Genomic DNA, 15,000 nt, shown 5'->3' with positions numbered 1-15,000 from the left:
AGGAAGCGCTATTCACCTCTAAGCAAGCGGAGAAAAACAACGTGCTTCCCGTTTCGCTTAGATTAGGAGGAACAAAGTTTATCGTTATTCAACTTGTGTGGTATATACTAAAACAATTATTCACCTCAAAGTCCGCAAAAGAAATTTGTGGTCAAAATCCTAAGTTACGAAACTTGCGGCTCTGAATCAAAGGCAACTAGACTAGAATAGTTTTGTAGATAACATTTGTACTCATTCTTGAGAAACGAAAATAAGCGATATAAACGAGCGCTTCCTGTCTGAAAATTGCAACAGATCCAAAAGGAGAACTAGGTCCTTATCCGTCAAAATAAGATGGAAAAATGAATAACTCTTAAAACAATGAAATAAGCCACATTGTCGGAGCTAAAGGGAAATCATAGCGAAACGAACAATGGTGGTTACTGAGATTAGAATCGGGTGGGTCTTGAGTACAAGAAAATGTGCGCGTACACTTTGACAAACCGCTAACGCCGAGGCGCGAAAAACTGAGACGGATGAGTTCAACGTTTAAATGAGCCGAAACCTTTAGCCTTAGAGCTTTGAGGAGATGAACCAAAAATTTTAAAATATATTACGAACATACCCAAACAGAGAGTCAGTGTGTTGCTTTAGGTAATTATCAAAGTTAGAAACCCTTTGTTAATCATTCAAGCTGGTGAGAGCACTCGCCTCTCACCCGATGTGGCCCGGGTTCGATTCCCAGACTCGGTGTCATATATGGATTGAGTTTGTTGGTTCTCTACTCTGCACCGAGAGGTTTTTCGCCGGGTACTCCGGTCTCCCCTTCTCCTCATAAACCAACATTTGACTTCATTTGCGTTAACTGTTGATTTCAGTTTACAGTGTCGCCAATTAGTGCTCCAGTGCTAGAACGAGTCAGTGGACACTTAACTAAAGAGTGAACGGGTAGTTTCTAAAGAAACTGTGGTGCTGCGTCGGTGGGGAAGTAGTATACAAAAATTTGGTTTTATCAACGGAGTTGATAATGTAAATTGGCCACCGTACAGAGATTCTAATAGCTGACGTTTCGAGCGTTAGCCCTTCGTCAGAGCGAATCGCTCTGACGAAGGGCAAACGCTCGAAACGTTTGATAAAACCAAATTTTTGTATGACACTTAACTAAAGTTCCTTTCCTTTGCAAAGGAAAACTGATTTCGATCCTAAAATTAACGTGGACCTAATCTGGATTTACCCCACGGTTGGTTGTTTAACCAGTTCTATTAAGAACCTGAGCTGTTAATTGTTTTGTGTTATATTTATCATCGTCAGACTATTAGATATTCCTTACATTCCCTTGGAGTCCGCCTAGTTAATTATTTTCTTAGTTAATTCTCTATCTCATCTCAATTGAACTCCTTCTTGAGAACTTTTTCGTTACAAAGGGACCCTCGACAATTTACCCTCGATACTCGACAAAAACCCTCGACTAACGACAAAAAGACAAATTCCCCTAGCTTTGTCGAGGGTTATCCATAGCTTTGTAATTTTTTTCCGTGCCAGCGGGTTGTCAAGGATGGCGACTTTCAGCAAAAATTAACCAAACAAGGACTGATAAATTCAAGCTTAAATGATTAGATAATGTCTATAGGTTCGAATCCTGTACAAGCCCGATTTTTCTTCAGGGTTTTTCTTTTTTTTCTTCGTAACTGCCTAAGTGGCGTTTAACAGTGAGAGTAACTTTGCCAATTTTTGAAGAAATTCCATGAATTTCCGGAAAAGCAATCCTAACCTATGCAAATAAGTAGAAGTATGCCTAAACATACATTTCGAAAATCAAGGTCCATTTTCTAACATTATCTGTTGTAGATGAATACAAGGGAATCCAAAAAATTATCGATTGTTTCTGTGCACTGTCAAGTATATATTAATTGGTCGGTCTTTCAGAGTGACTCTGATAATTGTGCTCAATAAGAAGCAGCTATAAACTTGACCAGGATCTGTTCAGCATACAATAAGCGATAACCGGCAGATGTCGTACTATTCAAAATAGTCAGAGATTTTCGTTAATTTTACACATCATCGTTTTTTTTTTTTAATTTAAAATCAATGTAAAGACTGAATATCCTTTTAAATAGCGCACACAAGCCAAACTGGATGAATGACGAATGAATTGGGAAAGATCATTTTTTGTTTGAGTAATGAATTGTTTCTCAAATTAGACATCAAAAAGCCATTTTCAGTTTCCGATTGTGAAGTCCATTCGCTTGAAAAAAAAAAGTGTGATTACAATAATGTTCCCTGCTTTATTTTGCTTTCTTCTAGTTCGAAGTGCTCGTAGGTATTTTCTGCATTGAACTAAATCACTCTCAGAAACTCACAACTGTACTATCCAAGGTTTGTTTATGAATTATTAATACACAAAACAATGCTGCAAGCTTCTTTGTCGAAGCTAAATGGAATCATACTTCCAGTGTATGAATCAATTATGAAAATGTGTGCGTATGTTGTCGATCAAATCCGGACTCAGATGGAATCTGTTTTTACCTAGGTTACATTAGAGATCCTCATTTTACCTGTGTTGAGCAATGCACTCTACCTAGTTTAAAGCAGGTATCAACCCCCGAAAAGGACTGAAAACACCTATACCTTCCCTCAAGCTCTGCCTTACGCATGTCAACACAACTTCTTAATTTTTCGACTTATCGGTTTCTTATCCATTCAGTCTCGACGTTACAAGATAGTAAGGGAACAAAGAACTGCACTATCCACTTAAGGCCATGTTACACGAGGCAATTTTTCTTGCAACTCGCAACGCAACGATGACGAATAAAAAACCTTTCAAGTTGCAGAGGGTATGTTACACGTTGGCAACTTCTTTCGCAACTTGCAACGCGTACAATAACAAACAAGATGGCGGACGCGCTATGTCACCGAAAGATGAGCTCTGATTGGCCCATTCTGACAAAATTGCGTTGCGAGTTGCTGAAGAGATGTCACACGCAAGCAACTTGTCTCGCAACGTTGCGAAAAGTAGAGGGTCGTTCTACTTTTCTCGCAACTCGCAACGCAACAATAGCAGGTGCAAAATGGGGTGTTACACGTGAATTTTTTTCTCGCAACTTGCAACGCAACGTTTGTTGCGATGCGAGTTGCAAGAAAAATTGCCTCGTGTGACGTGACCTTTACCGGTACTCGAACTTGGACCCTCCTGGCCTCGGTTGTTCAAAAGGTGGATAACGCTATCCTATCCAGCGGATAAGCACCAGCGAAGCCAATTGAGTTATCCAGTGAATAGTGACTTATTCAGTGGGTAACGCTGTCCACCCTTCGAACAACAGGGCCCTGAGGCGCGTTCCTCGAAAGTCCCGAAAACTTTCTGGGCCCGAAAAGCCATTTGTGAAACTTCCAACCGCTTGTTTTGGAAAGCCGATCTTTTAACACGTTTTCAAGCTAACTAAAAGAAACATGTCTGTGAAGTTTGACGACTTAAATCCTCTCCGTTCTTGAGATACAAAAGGAATTTTGACACCCGAAAATGCCTCAAAACGTTTCGAACTTTCGAGAAACGGGTCCCTGATGTATAGAGTCCTGTGTCTTCACCGCTACGCTAAAACGACGATCGACTGAGCATGCTCAACCCATCACGGTTCTTTTCATTATTTACTTTTGTATAATAACCAAAACTAATCCTAACTTTACGCTAATTTTCCTCTAGGCTTAATTAGGCTCCCAAAAAATTCTTCAATTCATCTGCATGAGTGCGTATTCAACCTAGGTAAAATAAGGATCACTAATTTAACCAAGGTAACCTGATAACGGATTTCACCGGCAACACGTACACCTTAACTTTAAATTTCAATTAGTCACGTATAACAGATTTTCAGAGGACGGGGAGAGCGGAGATGAGTTTCGAAGTTTAATTAAATAAAAAAAACTTAAGCGTCAAAACCAAAACATACCCAGGATTAGAGTCAATGAAAAACATCTTTACTTTTCTCATTCTTTTGTGAAATGAATAGTGGTAGCATAAATGAAAGTTAATTTTATCTAAAGATAGAATAAACAAACTTGTCTGAAGCCGATGTCACATCGCAGCAACGCAGTACTTTTCCAGGTCACGTCCGTTTATTGATTTACATGAGCTGCATCAAAGTTAGAAACACTTTGGCAACTGAAGACATTCTTATATCGTCAAAACTAAAGAATGTAAACGACATAACCATCAGCTTTTTAAAATTTTCTTTTACTGTACTTAAAACTCACAAACGTTCTACCTTCGATTTCAAATCAGTATCCGGTTTGATTTTTATACAGGATGTCAGCTTTTTCATTACTAAGCACTCTCAGCAAACCAACAGCCGTTCGGAGAGCTCAAAAGAACCTACCCTTTGTAGATCAAATTGCTGAGTGAAATATTTTTTACTGCCTTATACGAATAGGACGAAGAAATAGTTCAGGAAGAGTAAAGGAATCAGTACTATTGATATAGAGTGGCTCACGAGATGAGACCACTTTCCTAAAAATTCAAAAATATTAACTTTTTACCGAAAGAATACATTTGCGATATCTAACGCAACAGCTCTTAGGTGAACCTAACTGTTTTAAATGATCGGTGCCCAGAGCTGAATACTGCAATTCCGCAATAAAAAACTCTTTATTTTTCACAGGTCAGTGGTTTCCTTTATAACGGTACTTTCCCCATATGGGACAGTGAATATGTCGTATAAAACTGTCAGATTACGTCCCTGAGTGCTTAGTGTTTTTGGACTTTGGGCCTTTGTACTAAACATTGACATCAGTTGCCTTCAGACAAAAGCTTTGTTCACAGAAAATGAAATGTATCACCAACAGAACTTTCATATATATTAAGGTAGATCAAGAAAATTAGCGAAGTTCAGTTTAGTGTGCGTTGCAAATTGCATTTATTTTAGCTTGTTAAGTTGCGCTTTACGAACACAGATTTTTTTTTAGCTGCAAGTGCACAAAATACGTGATCAATATCCTGATTGAAGTATAAATGGAACTGAATATTTAATATTTTGAATGTCTTCCCGCAAGGTCATCACTTCAATTTGCTGTCAGGAAATCCTGAAAAACCGTGCAGGTGCTACGTCTTTACTTGATGTTTCCATAGTAAAAAGTACGCCTGACTTCAATTTATGGCACCACTGGTAAAGAAAGATTTTGATCAGCTTAGTAGAATAGACCCAGCTCATAAGGATAACCTAGTGCAAGTGCTGATTAGGTAGGATTAAGTTGGTTATTCATCTCTCTAACATGTCATTGATTGTAATTTTTTTAAGAGCAGTATCTTAATACTTGAGTAGTTTACCTCAGCGGCTTTGTGATCTTCGCTGAATCTTTTTTTTCAGGGTAGATTTAAGACTTGGAAATGTGCAATGACTACTCCAAAACGCACCTCAAAAAATATGGTTATTTTAATAGAAAGATCAAAATGAAAATGAATCAGTGTTGGAGAATTCTTATTACCCACTGTAATAAAACTGGGTACATTAGCTCCTAGTCCTGTAGATTCGATCTGAAATAGATTCCCGTATCTTATGCATTCATGTTTTCAAGTTTTCAAGTTTTATTTATTTACGGCAAACAGTTCAAGTTATTACTAGGCTGGCTTGCAAATAGCGAAAAGCTAATCGCGGCAAGCCAGACTGTACACAGAATTATTTGGACTTTTCTTTTAAGGAATAAATGATTATAACATACAACAACAACAACAACATGTAAACATTACTCTTCGTGCTTACAAATATTTAGAAGGTAGAAGGATTTAGGAAAAAAGGAGAATTAACTATAAAGAAAGCAGTCGAGGTAAAAGAACAATATGTAAAGAGGACAACTACAGACAGCATTGCGCTTCGCTGGAAGTCGAATATTACGAGTTTCCTTACATGAAATAATTTATTCTAACGATTCAAAGGTTTTCCACCAAAAAAGCGCGCAAAGGAAGAATTTCGACCCCAACATTTACTTAGCCTGCGAGCAAGCTCTCCGTTGGGGTCTCGCACAAGACTCTCGGGCGCAAGCGGTGGGTCGATCGCTTGCGGATTGCTTGCTCGTAGGCTAACATTTACTTAGCATTTACCCCACGACGATGAATAACCACTTAAGAAGCTGTTAATTTTTTTGTGTAATATCTCTCACCGCATCGCCTGTCGTCTTTATTTTTATTTGAGAGGTAAGTCAAACTTGGACATTAGAAAAAAAGGAAAAGAACCATATTTAAGTGTCTAGTCTAGTCGTTCTAGCGCTCATACGTTTCAAGGCTTCGCTAAGCCACGGTGGGATGCCAGAAGCTTTACAGTGGTCCTACTGATAGAAACTGCTTGTCATTTCGCACACCACGGTTGGTTAGGACGTGAATTTACATTGGTTTGCTAATTAAAATTAGCAAACACAGACGAAACTATACGAATGGATTGGGAAAGATCATTCTTGTTTAATTGATGAATTTAATCACATTCTCTCAAATCAGACATCAAATAGCCATTTTCAGTTTCAGATCAATTCACTTGAAAAGAAAAGTGCGAATCAAAAGTGGCCTTTCTTTTAGTGCAAAGTTGTGTTAGGTATTTATTGGATTGAAAAGAACGTAAAGAGAAGTTTTCCATTAGCGTTCTTTGCTTAATTAAAACAATTGCCCTTTGTTGAGATGGGTTAGTTCGGATAAGTAGCAACTATTCACCGAAGTGGAGGTGGTTTGTGGTAAATATCTGCCACTAGCCACCAACACTGAGGTGAATAGTTGTTTTAGTATGTACTAAAACAGTGAGATAACAAAAAACATTTTCGGGCGCAAATGCCGCGCGAATTGCTCGAAGGTGAATAGTGCTTGGATAATCACCTCCGAGTTAGCCGATCAGCGCGCGCAGAGAGCGCTATTCACCTGTGTGGTATACACTAATTAACAATTATTCCATGAGCGCGCGTTGGATATGAGATGGTAAATAGCCAACGAGGCGCTACTATAACCAGTCCCATATGTAACAAGCGCGAAAGTGTGAGTAGCCAATCAGCGCACGCATTTAACGCTATCCACTGTTTAACAGGTATCTGGACGTAGCTCGAGTTTCAACGTGATGTTTTTAGTTCATGACTCAAATTTGGTACGTAGCGTACAAATGAATCGGTATTGGATAATACTTATCAACTATATTACCTCCTAGATTCACTCTGAACTAGATTAAAACTTCGAAAACCGCTGTTCGTATCTTATGTATTCATATTAATGAAACCATCCCGACCCAGAATTACCCTTTTGCTAGAGACTGGATTACAACTTTCCTGAAATAAACTTTACTCTAACGATCCAACTTTAGAGGAAAATTTCCAGCGGCAAAAGCGCGCAACGGAGGATTTTGAGCATAAAAAATTACGTGGGCTTATAACTCTGAATTTACACCATGGTGATGTTATAAGTGTGATTAAGAACTTGAAGCTGTTAATTGTTTTGTGAAATGCATGTATCTCACTACATCACACTGATCTGTTGTCTTTCTTTCATTTTCATCTTTATGGTAGTTCTAACTTCTAGAAGGCTTAAGTCCAGCTAACCCACTGTATGTCACCGGAATTTTTAAAGTGGTCTACCTGTCAGTAACACGGGCCAGATGATGTTTGTCATGATTCGTGATCATCTTCATTTGCGAAACTGTCAGTGCTATTAGATATTCCTTGTGTTTCCTGATATCCATAGCTTTGCAATTTCTTCCCAGCGGTTGGTCAAGGATAGCGACTTTCAGCAAAAACAAAACAAAAGCTGATTGAAATTCAGGCTTAAGAGCAGATGTATTAGTTCGAATTCCGTGCATGGAAGCCCGAATTATTTTTCCGGGTTTCTCTTCGTTGCTACTTAAGTAGCGTTTAACAATACGAATATTTTTATCGCGGATATTTTGCTTTTCCATTGTCCAAGTCATGATGTATCATTTAGAATATTCCACGAATTGTTGATTTTCAAATAATTACATTTTTGTCACGAATAAATATATGTTGCGGGTAAAATCCTCATTTGGTCCTCATTTTACCAAGGTTGAATACGCACTCCGATGAAGAGAAGGCGGGTATCTTTTAACCTAAGTTAAGCCTAGAGAAAAATCAGGGTCAGGTTAGGATTAGTTTTCCCGTTATTATACAGGGATACCAATTGACTTATTGTACGAAAGTGAATCATGAAAAGAACTGTTTGGAGTTGAGCATGTTCGCCGTTGTAGTGTAGTGGTTGAAGACGCAGGATAATAGATCGAGTACCGGTAAGTTCTTTGTTCCCTTACTATGTTGTAATGTTGAGACTGAATAGATAAGTGTATGAATATAGACCCCGATAAGATGAAACAAAACAGGTAGAAGATGTGTTGAGATGCGTAAGACGGAGCTTGAGGGAGTTTAAGGTACAGGGCCTGGTTGTTCAAAAGCCGTTCAACACTAATCCCTGATTAACAATTTACGAAGGACTTCATTTCTCTATTCTCAAATGTTTTTCAGCGCTGATATTTGGCAAAATTGTACATTAGAGGATGTCAATCTCGGAAAACAAAAATAAGCAAAAGAAACTTTCACCTAAAAGTCGAAAAAATGAAATCAAACCTTACGTTAATCCTGGATTAAGTTAATCGGCTTTCGAACAACTGGGCTCTGATGTTTTCAGTTCTTTTGGGGGGGGGGGTTGCCAATCTAGCTATCGGATAGCAGCTTAGGTAAAAACCTAGGTAAAGTGAGGATCACCAATTTAACCTAGGTAAAACGGATTCCACCCCGAGACCGGATTTGACCGACAACATATATACATTCATTTCATTCGTCGAGTCCTTCCTTTCACGAGAACAAGTGAACTCAACACATCCGACTGGGTTCCCACTGAGTGCGCTTCATAGCTGAGTTGGTAGGGCATCGCACCGGCATCGCGGAGATCGTGAGTTCGAATCCCATTGGAGGCACCTAAATCTTTCATGTGTCTATCAAAGACAAATGATAAGTGTTAGAATCATCTTCCTTTCATCTATATATAAACCCCAATTCAAATATATACATTTATTTAAGACGAAATCCGATAGAAAAGCGAGCAATTTCAGTTTTACAGTCTTTTTTACATTTCCTGAAAGCTAAAGATATAAATAGTTGCCTGAAATAACACTGAAAACAATTTCCCATGGGAACGAGAAAAATTAAATTTCAACGTTCAGAGAAATTGTGCAAACACAGGTAAAATTTCATCATTAGTTTCATTTCACCAGTACTTTCAAGTGTTTCTTACGAAGTTCAGCAGTTGTTTTTGACGTTTGGTGTTGCTAGAAATGATTTTGTTTTTTTGAGAAGATATTTAAAACAGTCGTACAGAAGTTTGCAATACGATGTTGATAATCTTCGTACTAGGTTTTTGTCCACTTGTTACTCGAACTTCTGGTGAATTCCGTCTTAAATATTATTTTGTCATATTTTTGTCAGAAACCATGATCTTCAGTCTTCTCAGCTGAGTATAAGAAAGAATCGTGGTGCCAAGTTTCAAATGAACTTCCTCAAATTCCGGTTAAGTACTAAATCTTAACACACGCAGAGTAGTACACTCAATATACTCAGTCTCGAAAATCAAGGTCAGTTTTTCTGAGATTATCGTTTTTGGAAAACTACATGGGAATCCACTGACAAACGATCGATTTTTCTGTGCACTGTCAAGTATTTGTTACTGGGTCTGTCGCAGTAAGCGCGTGAGCCTGGCAAGTTCGCCCAGTCAGAAGCTTCCATGAAACTTGACCAGCACTTTTTTCAGAATAAACTTAGCAGTGACAGATGTCAGGTTATTTGTAAAATTCTTAAATTTGTGCATCAGTGTTTTGTATTACCAAAGTCAATGTAAGAACTTGCATATCCATTTGGCGAAAACAAACAAAACCGAACAAAATTGAGTAAAATCACTTTTGTGTGACTAATTTTATATACATCAAATCAGACATTAAAAAAAGCCATTTTCAGCTCCTGATGATTGGTCCACTCGCTTACAAAATATGCCATTTTAATCAAAAGTAGTGACGCCTTTAGTTTCCTTGCCATTAGAGCAAAATAATTGTAGGTATTTTTTGCGTTGAAAAATTACTCTAAAAACCTTTTCGATTGCCCGTTTTCAAAGTGGATGAACACGATTATATTGACCTAGCTTCAGCTTCAACGCTAATTTCAATTTATGTTACTTGAGATGTGCTAAGTGGCAAATTTTAAATTTGGCTCGGCGACTGGGGAATATTAATTGCAGAAACTTGAAACTTGCAAGATTGTAAGAGCTCCCACGATTTAGGAAAGATGATATGATTTTTAAAAGGCTACCATTTAACAATTTTTAGCAGTTTCTACGAAATGTATTTAGGATTCATCAATGACTGAAATGTTTTTATTTTTCCCTAAAAGTCAAGTGTCTGAAAGTTTCTGATAATCTTGCTGCTAACAAATTAGGTTGTTAGTCAATTCTTCCTACACTCAGCGTAACTGAAAAATTCACGCACATTTCGCAACTTTAATTTTGAGAATCTGCCCGGCGAGTGTTGTTTGGTTAGAGAGAAAAGTCGAAAAAGACTCGTTACCTGCCTCCACTAAAATAAGATAATAACTTTAAAGCACAGAACATAATGTATACAATTAAAATTGCTTGGACTTTTTCCATTGAAAGCATTTGTATCCTAATTAAATGAATTTCAAAAACGCTTGTTTTGGTTTTCAAATATCCCGTGCGTCGCCATCATTGAATAAGTGTCACTTGACAATAAGGGCGAACCGTAACACGTCACAATTATTCAAGATGGCCGCTCCCGGGAAATTTGAAAGTAAAAATAGGCGATTCTAAAATTCTTTTTCTACTTCGATTTAAATATTTTTTAAAGAAAATTGACGAACCCTTTTCGCTGCAAACATTATTTTGTTGGCTTTAAAATATTCATTAGTCATAGTGGAGGTTCCCTTTAGTGCCAGAGCTTCGAGGCAGCTTTGTACATAATCAGAGAGAGATTTAGCATCGTGTTTACGTTGAAATGGAAGACTGGTTGTTGTTATAAAAGAAAGACAATTCTCTTATTCTTACTTTTCTCTCTCCCCTTGAGAAGTCGCCTCAGTGATATCTGTAGCTAACAGGGAAGAGAAATCACTAAAATCAAGGTAGTTTTTCTAATTCTTCAGCTGTAAGTTGCAAATTTCAGCCTGATGTGTTTGCCTTTTGCCGTTAACGCGATGCTCGCCAATTGTCAGTCCTCTCAGTATTTGGTATTATTACATACTCAACAAAATATCGCGTTTCTGATTGGTCAATGACGAATGCATGAATAGGTTATAGTGTGCAATATGGAAGTTTCTATGGAAACAAAGAGATTGAGTTTTTTTTTGAGTATATAATAACTAAAAAGTCGTATGAACTTGAAAGTGCATTTTGTGATTTATGGTCACTCGTGATGTTTTTCAAGTTCTCAAATTGCACTCGTCTATGGCTAGTGCAATTTTGAGAACTTTGAAAACATCAATCGTGCCCACAAATCACGAAATGCACTCTCGTTCATACGATTTCCTATGCATACTTTTTATACGTTTTGTAGTTCATGGATAAAATTTTTAGTTTTTCTTTGGAACGCAGTCAAACGAATGCCTTGCTTTTCAGTTTAGAAATGTCTTAATCTTCTGTCCTTCGTTAAATATAAACATGACAGTTCTTTGTTGTTGCTTTTTGGTTGTGAACGACGATTGTTTTCGAGAAATCATATCATGTTGGATTTGTGAAGGAGTTTTTGAATCTAAACAAACCAATCTCGTCCTTTAGAAAAATTTGAATCTCAAACTTCTCTTAGGTGGGCTTTAGAATGCCACATTGTTTTAATGACGTAAAACCACTTGAGTCAGGAAAACGGAGACCATGCACTTATCTTCGTTAAGTAAGTGTCAAGAATTAAGGAAGTAGAGAAAATGTTTCATCAGAGCTTAATATGGAAAAAGGCTGTGTACATCTTCAGGAAATAGGAATTCTTGTTGTTTGGGATTATTCCTTATAGACTAATTTTGCGTCATTAAACCAAGGACATGACGTGCGACAGTGATGACGTGGTGGTAGAGACTTGAAAGTTGTTTTGTCCTTTGAAGGTTACAAAACTTTATGCATGACAGTTATAAAAGTATCCTCGAGTAAAATTTGTATTTGTATTAAGAAATTCTAACTTATCAAGATAAATTATAGAATGATGTTGCTTTAGAATATTAGTGACGAGAGTTTCGACAGCGACGAAAACGTCATCGTCACACTTATTTAACTTAATACATAAATACAATACAATACATACTTAATTGAAAACTCCCCATAGGGGCTTTTTAGGGCCAATAAAAAAAAAACTCAACGAAACGACAGAACACAACAACAACAAATGTCCCAACTGGCCGGAAGCAAACCAGTCGGCTATTTGCAAGTCGTACATGCAGTCGTGCAGTCATTATATTGAACTTTGGGACTGACACAGACCACTCGAAGGTGAACTTAGCATTTCAAGGACGTGATACGGTGATTTCGCCGTAACAGGAATTGGTCGATACAAGTTATGTGGCGTTTAAAAGGCTGAATGAAATTGGCACACACAGGTTGTTTAAAGGAACCATTTTTGCGAGCAAACTGTTGATCATTAATTTAATTAAGAAAAACAAGCGCAGCCGAGAAGTTGAACCAGGGACTACCAGAAACAAAATCCAAGGAGTGGTCAGTGCGAGTCTCTCCCTTACCACTGATCTGCACCGCCTCGTTAAAACATACCAAACATTGATCCAAGAACTGAATTTTGTGGAATGTTGTCGAAAGTTCACCGTTGCGTGCCAACGTCTTCCATAGAGCTTGAAATTTTGGTTTCTGCGCGCAATTCGCAACAAACAAACTGGCCTTGTGCGTGGCTAATCAGCTTTCATAGCGCGGAAGCAAAGCATGTATACAAGGCGCCCATCCAGCAGCACAGCACAGCACAGCACCACAGCCAGATGTAATTACCTTAAAGTCGATGATTTTTGTAGTGCGCGAACTTTATTGTAGATTTGCAGGGAACAGGGAATAAAGGCACATTTGAGTTCCAACCGCGCATGCAAGCTATTGCGAATGTATATTTGAAGTGCACGTTATATACGGAAGAGAAAAGTCATCCTCGGACTTATCTCGGGACAATTTAACCAATTGTATCTTACAGACACCTTGGTGTCGATCGACGTCGGCGTTGGAGGTTTTAACCCCCAAATAGAGCATAAATTATTTTGATTATTATAATTACCGTATTATCTTCATCATCATCTTTATTATTCTAATTATTATTAGAACGTTCCTTCCCTTTAGGCCCGGGTTCGCGGGTGGATCACTGATGAAATGATATAGGGCATGATGGGATCGTGACAAAATCGAAACAAAACTATATTCCCACCAAAGATATTTTTTCACCAATTAGTTGTGGTGCTGATTGAAAAAACAAAACGACCCGCAGCCAACCAGTTTTAAGAAAATGGCAGATCAAATAACTTTCGTCAGCTTTAGGGTTGGTAATGTCAACAAGTGTACAAGTGCAAAGCTGTAGAATGTGTCATTCGACCGAGATGTCTTTCTACTTTCGTTCTTGGGCGTGGCAAGGAAGCCGCCAACGTCACAGCATGAGCAAATATGCCAAAGTGAGCGTTTCGAGAATCACTAATCCCAGATGCTTATGTCGTGCAGTCATTATATTGAACTTTTGGGACTGACACAGACCACTCGAAGGTGAACTTAGCATTTCAAGGACGTGACACGGTGATTTCGCCATAACAGGAATTGGTCGATACAAGTTATGTGGCGTTTAAAAGGCTGAATGAAATTGGCACACACAGGTTCGTTTTTTTATTACCACGTCAACTATTGCACGAATATTTGAAAATCGACGTTTAAAGGAACCATTTTTGCGAGCAAACTGTTAATCATTAATTTAATTAAGAAAGACTTGTTTAGCGCTAGCAAAGTAAAATTTTTAACTTTTGATTTTGCTTTTGGAATACTATTTTCTTATTTCGTTAACTATCATCTTCAATCACTTTTATTCATCTTGATGCAAATGTGACACAAATCCAAACGACTGTTTACCTCTTTCGAAAAAGAAGGAAACCGTCTTTGTCGTGTACTTTTGCCATATTTCATTACTGTTCTACGGAGCGATACGTGAAAAAATTTGAAACGTGGTCATGAACTTGGATTAAACTAACAGCAGACGAGTTTCCTGGAGAAATTGAATTGCACAGTAATGTGGCTTTTCTGTCAAAATTGCCATTTGTCAACAAATTGCGTAAATAACTCTTAATGAAACCTTTAGTGGCCCGCTTGTAACATTTGTCAAAAATCCATTTTTTCGCAGACATGTCATTAGATTTTCAAACAGCACGAAATCCTAAGGAAAACAACTTTGCACAATAGAGAAACTGCAAAAGAAAACTATATTTAAAAACAATGCATCCATTACGATATAGTCATTGTTATCGAGAATCAAGAGAGCGTAAAGCGAAATCTCTCAAAGAGAAGCCTTAATTCTATTTTTTCACCAGCACGAATTTGCGCAGAATCTCGCTTCTCCGCTGATCTGTTAACCCCAATTTTTTAACTGATATGTGAATTCATCACTTTACGATATCCAAAAGGTGTTTACTTCATCGATCGTAATCGAAATCAATAATTGTACGCATTTATGTTTTCGTGTTAATATGCGTTGGCGAATTTTACACTGGGGAAGACATGCAATATCGGCCCTACGACAATATCAAGTTGTCATGGTATATATATCTCAAGTCATGTTTGGAGATTTATCTTAAAATATTTTTGGGTTAAACAGGAAATCAAAATAAAAATTGAAGAAAAACTCGTGAAACTCGTGACATCTCTAACTTTCTTGGTTTTGCGGCTAACAAATTCGTGGGCGTTTTAGATATCTCGCGGAAATCCCCTTTGATTCTTAAGATTTAAATTTCAATATCGTCTTTTGCTTTGAACGCTAACAAAGTTGTTTGTTGTTG

At 37.8% G+C, this 15,000-nt stretch overlaps 1 protein-coding gene across 3 annotated transcripts in view; it reads left to right on the top strand.

The window, feature by feature from the left end:
• LOC138040072 (QRFP-like peptide receptor) overlaps nucleotides 1-15,000 on the top strand; it is a 42,855-nt gene that overhangs the window by 7,692 nt on the left and 20,163 nt on the right. The window contains exon 1 of one of the 3 annotated variants that reach the window (XM_068886100.1): nucleotides 13,532-13,830. The exons of the other annotated variants lie outside the window; for them this stretch is intronic. The gene's annotated coding sequence lies outside the window, so the exon portion shown is untranslated. Of the gene's footprint in view, nucleotides 1-13,531; nucleotides 13,831-15,000 lie in introns of those variants that run through there. 3 annotated transcript variants of the gene reach the window in all.

Source organism: Montipora capricornis, chromosome 1, assembly GCF_036669925.1.
Source record: "Montipora capricornis isolate CH-2021 chromosome 1, ASM3666992v2, whole genome shotgun sequence".
Classification (NCBI taxonomy): Eukaryota; Metazoa; Cnidaria; class Anthozoa; order Scleractinia; family Acroporidae; genus Montipora; species Montipora capricornis.
The sequence above is the reverse complement of the archived record's forward strand: the minus strand, read 5'-3'. Positions and strand labels throughout refer to the sequence as shown.